Below are 7,193 nucleotides of genomic sequence, written 5' to 3'. Positions count from 1 at the left end.
GGGTGACCGCTTGGGAATACCACGTGCCGTAGGCCTTTGCTTTTTGAATTCATCTTTTTTGTACTATTTTTCTTTCTGACCTATTTATACTTATTACTCGTTTATTTACATTTCTTTAACGCTTAAAAGAAAAGAAAATTCTAGTTATTAGCAAACAAAAACCTTAGCCAATCAGATAACGTTATTTGCTGTTTGCTTATTTGCTGTTTAAACCAATTAGAGCGCTAAAAAAGTGGTTTGACCAGTTTGAGATATCGAAAAAATAATGGCACCATCTTGTAGAGTACAATTTTCTGAGTTAAAATTAATACAACTAGTCTTTTATACTAAAACTTTAAAGTCTTTTTGTCCAAAAACAAATAAAAGCGTGGCTACTTGAAAAATCAAACGAAAATAAATTTTGCACTTTTGTATTGTGAGTCATAATAAGTTATTTACTGTTACCAACAGATACTAGCAAAAGCTTTTTAAAGTTTTGTATTAACTTAATGTATTTGTACTTAGTTTAAATTAATAGAGTTTATTTGGTTTACTTTATTATGTGTATTGAATGTGCTAGTATCTAAAAATAAATACAACTAAAACAAAACAAACAAGGAGAGTACTTGAATAGAACCAACACAATTTACAGACCAGTTGTGTACTAAATTTAAAGAAATTCTGAATAGTGAATATGCAATTATTATTATAAGTTCAAAGTTCACTTTAATTTAAATTAATGTATTTTGTAAATTGGTTTTATTTAATACGATAGTAGTGAATTACTTTATTTAATTTACTTTAGTATGTGTTGTATAACTTTATTTAAACCAGAAGCAAAACGGGATTATACTTTCAATAAACTACACAATTTACAGACCAGTTGTGTACTAAATAAAAAGCTATTGTGAATGGTGAATATGCAATTATTATTATAAGTTTATAAGTTCACAGTTTACAAAAGCTTTAGAATTTAGTTACTATTTTGTTCATATTTGCATATCTAATTTATGAAAAGTTAGTGTTATGTGTATTGGCTTTTTAATTTCTTTATTTGTAGAACTGTTAGTTTTATATTCTAAAGAAACATTTTTAAATAAATATGTTTAACAAGTAACTTAAAAATGGAAGAAATATATTGTATATATTGAACTATTTATATTTATTCTAGCTATTTGCTTAGTGTATTTATTAATGTGATTATTTTATTTTGTTGTTTGTCTTATAGTTTAATCGTATTGTGTTGAAATATATATATAACAAATACAGAGGTTTAAAGTAAGTTTAAATGAAAATAAAATAAGACATATAGTTGAAATATAAGTTTAAAAAAATAGTTTTTTTTTTTTTTTTTTTCTTTGTTTGTTTGATTGTTTGTTTATTATATAATCGCGACGTGTCATTTTATTACTTTTAAGCATACTAAATATAATAATAGGTATAGTTATAGGAAAAATTCAATTAGTTTCTAATGTAATAAAAAAGTTTATTTCCACAAATAAATAAATACCTGAAAAATCAAATGAAAAATAAATTTCGCACTCCTGTATTGTGAGTCATAATAGGTTATTTACTGTTACCAACAGATACTAGCGAAGGCTTTTTAAAGTTCTATGTTAATTCAATGTATTTGTACTTAGTTTTATTAAAATGACAGTATTGATGGTTACGTTTATTAAGTATGTTTATTTAACGTTATGTAACTCAAGTAAAACCAGAAGCAAATAAGGAGACTACTTTCAATAAACTACACAATTTACATACCAATTGTATACTAAACTTAAAGCTATTCTATTTTATTCTTGATAGTTATTTTAAAGTTATTAAATTATACAAATGTATTTTGTAAAGTAGTTTTATAAAGTTACTATAGTTTATTTAACTTACTATAGTATGTGTTATATAATTTTAATTAAACCAGAAGCAAAAAGGGAGACTACTTTAAATAAACTACACCATTTATTGTTATATATAACTCTAATAAAACCAGAAGCAAAAAGGGAGACTACTTTAAATGAACTACACAAATTAAAAATATATTATTATTTATAAATCAATCGTGTTGTGTTTCAAAATACATTTTTCAAATAATGTTTTACAAGTATTTATCAGTTATTTAGTTTTCTTTTTATAGTTTAGCCGTATTGTTTTATTTATTTGTTATTATTTTTATTTAATTGTTTGCTTATTATATTTATCGCCATGTGCTTAAAAAATAAAACAACTATAAAGGTTAAAAAAGTAAGTTTAAATAAAAATAAAATGAAACATACAAAATAAGCTTATGATTTTTTATTATTATTATTATTATTATTATTATTTTTATTTTATTGTTTGTTTATTATATCTATCGCCATGTGCTTAAAAAATAAAACAACTATAAAGGTTAAAAAAGTAAGTTTAAATAAAAATAAAATGAAACATACAAAATAAGCTTATGATTTTTTATTATTATTATTATTATTATTATTATTTTTATTTCATTGTTTGTTTATTATATCTATCGCGATGTGCTTAAAAAATAAAACAACTATAAAGGTTTAAAAAGTAAGTTTAAATAAAGATAAAATGAAACATATAAAATAAGCTTATGTTTGATTTTTTTATTTTACTTTTATTAAATTGTTTGCTTATTATATTTATCGCGATGTGCTTAAAAGAATAGAACAAATACAAAGGTTTAAATTGTAAGTTTTAAATAAAATAAAATGAAACATACAAAATAAGCTTATGATTTTTTATTATTATTATTATTATTATTATTATTATTATTATTATTATTTTTATTTCATTGTTTGTTTATTATATCTATCGCGATGTGCTTAAAAAATAAAACAACTATAAAGGTTTAAAAAGTAAGTTTAAATAAAGATAAAATGTAACATATAAAATAAGCTTATGTTTGATTTTTTTATTTTATTTTCATTTAATTGTTTGTTTATTATATTTATCGCAATCTGCTTAAAAAAATAAAACGAGTATTAAGGTTTGAAAAGTAAGTTTAAATAAAAATAAAATAAAAATATAAAATAAGCTTATGTTTTTTTTTTTTTTTTTTTTATTATTATTATTTTTATTCAATTTTTTGTTTATTATATTTATCGCAATGTGCTTAAAACGATAAAACAAATATAAAGATTTAAAAAGTACGCTTAAATAAAAAATAATACAAATAAAGTTTATTTATAATAAATATATATATATTTAAAACATTAAAAAAAGTAGTTTATACATATTTTTTTTTATTTATTTCTTTTAAACATATTAAATAAAGTATAAAAAAGTATTAAAACATTTAAACGTAGCATAAATAAGCTTAAAACATTAAAATAATCGAAAAGAAACAAAGAAATTGAAAAAAATCGGAAAAAATCGGCAAAAAAAGTTCAACAGCAACATTTGAGCATCATACACGTATGCATTACTTTACACTAGTGAGAGAGACGTGTTTGTGCGTTCGGTCGACTTGACGAGAAAGCGGGCTTAAAGCATTACTGTTTAGCACCCGAGGCGCGGCTATTGCAGCGGCGGCGAACGTGCTATGTAAACGCATTGGAGCAGCGTATGAAAAACTACAAGCGTCCAGCGGCGGTAGGCTTATAGCTTTGCGAAGTCGTCGAGACGAGTAGCCGACGCAGGCAGGCACGGCTCGAGGCGGGTAACTGCAGCAGACAGATGGCGTGTTGCTGCTGACGAGTTAACCGGCAGAAGGCAAACGGTTGGTCGGGAGAAAGAACAGTCAGTTGTATAGCTGCATGCTGCAGTCGACGCGGGCTGGCGCTTTAAACAGCAAAAGGCCGGCGCCGACTTTCAGTAACGTTCGCAAGGCTTTTAAGCCGAGTGATAGAAAAGGTCTGTATTTATACAGTAAAAACGCTCAGTCGAGCAACGGGTTTAAACGCCCTCGGATAGTTATCTGGTTGATCCTGCCAGTAGTCATATGCTTGTCTCAAAGATTAAGCCATGCAAGTGTAAGTACGAGCTCACGTACAGTGAAACTGCGAATGGCTCATTAAATCAGTTATGGTTCATTTGATTGTACGCTTTTACATGGATAACTGTGGCAATTCTAGAGCTAATACATGCGTAAAGCGCCGAACTGACGTGAGGCGCGCATTTATCAGACCAAAACTAACCGGCTTTCGGGTCGTTACAATGGTGACTCTGGATAAGCTTGCGGATCGCACGGCCTAGTGCTGGCGACATCTCATTAAAGCAACTGCCCTATCAACTATCGTCGGTACGGTATCGGCCTACCGAGGTTGTAACGGGTGACGGAGAATCAGGGTTCGATTCCGGAGAGGGAGCCTGAGAAACGGCTACCACATCCAAGGAAGGCAGCAGGCGCGCAAATTACCCATTCCCGGCTCGGGGAGGTAGTGACGAAAAATAACAATGCAGACCTCGTACGAGGTCCTGCAATTGGAATGAGTACACTTTAAACTTTTTAACGAGTATCCATTGGAGGGCAAGTCTGGTGCCAGCAGCCGCGGTAATTCCAGCTCCAAAAGTGTATATTTAAGTTGTTGCGGTTGAAAAGCTCGTAGTTGGATATAGGGACGGCGAGGTTGGTCGGTCGAAAGGCTAGCACTGGCCTTGTTGTTCTTGTTGGTCGGTGCCTTCGCGGTGCTCTTAACTGAGTGTTGCGGTGGTCCGGCAAGTTTACCTTGAAAAAATTAGAGTGTTCAAAGCAGGCTTTACGCTTGTATAATGTTGCATGGAATAATGGAATAGGACCTCGGTTCTATTTTGTTGGTTTTCGGAGCACGAGGTAATGATTAATAGGAACGGACGGGGGCATCCGTACTGTGCCGTTAGAGGTGAAATTCTTGGATCGGCGCAAGACGAACGACTGCGAAAGCATTTGCCAAGAATGTTTTCTTTAATCAAGAGCGAAAGTCAGAGGTTCGAAGACGATCAGATACCGTCCTAGTTCTGACCTTAAACGATGCCGACTAGCGATCGGGCAGTGTCGAACTTAAGAACTGTCCGGCAGCTTCCGGGAAACCAAAGTCTTTGGGTTCCGGGGGAAGTATGGTTGCAAAGCTGAAACTTAAAGGAATTGACGGAAGGGCACCACCAGGAGTGGAGCCTGCGGCTTAATTTGACTCAACACGGGAAATCTCACCCGGCCCGGACACAGCGAGGATTGACAGATTGAGAGCTCTTTCTTGATTCTGTGGGTGGTGGTGCATGGCCGTTCTTAGTTGGTGGAGCGATTTGTCTGGTTAATTCCGATAACGAACGAGACTCTTACTTGCTAAATAGCTGCTCGACCCATTGGGTCGGAGACAACTTCTTAGAGGGACTAGTGGCGTTTAGCCACACGAGATTGAGCAATAACAGGTCTGTGATGCCCTTAGATGTTCGGGGCCGCACGCGCGCTACACTGACCGGATCATCGTGTGTTCCCTAGGCCGAAAGGTCCGGGTAATCCGTTGAACCCCGGTCGTGCTAGGGATAGGGACTTGCAATTGTTTCCCTTGAACGAGGAATTCCCAGTAAGCGCGAGTCATTAGCTTGCGTTGATTACGTCCCTGCCCTTTGTACACACCGCCCGTCGCTACTACCGATTGAATGGTTTAGTGAGGTCCTCCGATTGAGCCTGGTACGTGCGGCAACGCACTCGCCGGTGTTCGAAAAGACGATCGAACTTGATCATTTAGAGGAAGTAAAAGTCGTAACAAGGTTTCCGTAGGTGAACCTGCGGAAGGATCATTAACGAATCGAAATTTGATTTCAAGCGACGTCTCTTCTTCGAAGGGACCGAGCCCTGTAACTGTTATAGTTCGGTCGCGTTGCTTTCTGACAGCGGGAGTAATAATTCAGCACGCAAGTGCTGGCGCGGCCGCTTCTTTTTGAACACGATTTTTTGGTTGCATTGAGATTGATTAACACGAGAGATCTCTTAGCGGTGGATCACTCGGCTCGAGCGTCGATGAAGGACGGAGCTAGCTCCGAGAAGTAATGTGAATTGCAGGACACATTGAGCATCGATATTCTGAACGCGTATTGCGGCCTCGGGTAATCCTGGGGCCACGTCCGTCTCAGGGTCTTTAACACACCGATCCTTTCATTAGTTTGAAAGTGCCTGCGACTCGTTTCTTAATTAAGGAGCGTGTCGTCAAAGACAGCTGGTCTGGCGATTTCACAGCTGAAGCGTGAGCAGCCTGCTGGCCTCGGGTGAGGTAGCAACGACGGTAGGTGCTCGAGAATAAGTTAAGTGACTTCAAAAGGCCGACGTACAAAGCGCATGTACTTTTGTAGTACATCACTTTTGACCTGAGATCGGGCGGGACGACCCGCTGAACTTAAGCATATCACTAAGCGGAGGAAAAGAAACTAACAAGGATTCCCCTAGTAACGGCGAGTGAAGCGGGATAAGCCCAGCGCTAAATCCGAGCCTTTTTGGAGGGCGAGGAAATGTAGCGTATGGAATTCAGCATGCGGCGAACCAACGACTGCCCACGTTCTTCTGATCGAGGCCTTTTCCCAGAGCGGGTGTTAGGCCCTTGGCGGCGGTCGTAATTCGTCCTAGCGGTTTTCCCGGAGTCGGGTTGTTTGGAAATGCAGCCCTAAGCGGGTGGTAAACTCCATCTAAGGCTAAATACTGGCTCGAGACCGATAGCGAACAAGTACCGTGAGGGAAAGTTGAAAAGCACTTTGAAGAGAGAGTTAAAGAGTACGTGAAACCGCTTGGAGGCAAACGGAGGCGCCCATCGAGTCGCCGGACGTTTTCAGGCGCTGCGAGAGCTGTCCTACTGTTTGAGTGATCTTCGGAGACTCTTACGGTTGCGCTGGCGTCGCGGCGCTGCACTAGCGTTCGGCGAGGGCCGCGACCGGTTGCTGGGCTGACTTTGGTCGTTCGCAAGGTAGCTCTTCTTCGGAAGAGTGTTATAGGCGTTCGATTAGCTTCGGCTCGGCGACCGAGGAGAGATTCCGCGTCGGTCTTCGGACAGGCTGCGTGTTGATCGCTGGAATACGGCTTTGGAAACTGCTCGCAGTCTCTAGAGTTTGTACAAGGCCTTCTTCGCGTTAGCGCTCAGACGCCAGGGGTCTGCGGCTTAAGCTGGCCACGTCTCCGACCCGTCTTGAAACACGGACCAAGGAGTCTAACACGCGCGCGAGGTGTTGGGCAGTACGAAACCCGAAAGCACAGTGAAGGCAAACGAGGCGAGATCCTTTCATTAGGCGCATCGCCGGCCGATCCCATA

At 37.0% G+C, this 7,193-nt stretch overlaps 3 non-coding genes across 3 annotated transcripts in view; all 3 read left to right on the top strand.

Moving 5' to 3' along the window:
• The first annotated feature begins 3,892 nt into the window (after positions 1 to 3,892).
• Positions 3,893 to 5,700, top strand: LOC145849065 (small subunit ribosomal RNA). Its single transcript, XR_014372309.1, has one exon. It is a non-coding gene; the product is annotated as a small subunit ribosomal RNA (ribosomal RNA).
• A 182-nt stretch (positions 5,701 to 5,882) lies between these two features.
• On the top strand, positions 5,883 to 6,035 carry LOC145849062 (5.8S ribosomal RNA). The gene has a single exon (XR_014372306.1). It is a non-coding gene; the product is annotated as a 5.8S ribosomal RNA (ribosomal RNA).
• A 222-nt stretch (positions 6,036 to 6,257) lies between these two features.
• Positions 6,258 to 7,193, top strand: part of LOC145849061 (large subunit ribosomal RNA) — a 3,631-nt gene continuing 2,695 nt past the window's right edge. The window contains exon 1 of the ribosomal RNA XR_014372305.1: positions 6,258 to 7,193. This exon is cut by the window's right edge and continues 2,695 nt beyond it. This is a non-coding gene — a ribosomal RNA (large subunit ribosomal RNA).

This window comes from Thalia democratica, unplaced genomic scaffold (assembly GCF_965202585.1).
Source record: "Thalia democratica unplaced genomic scaffold, ktThaDemo2.hap1.1 HAP1_SCAFFOLD_2001, whole genome shotgun sequence".
NCBI classification, from domain to species: Eukaryota; Metazoa; Chordata; class Thaliacea; order Salpida; family Salpidae; genus Thalia; species Thalia democratica.
This window is presented reverse-complemented; position numbering and strand designations above follow the sequence as displayed.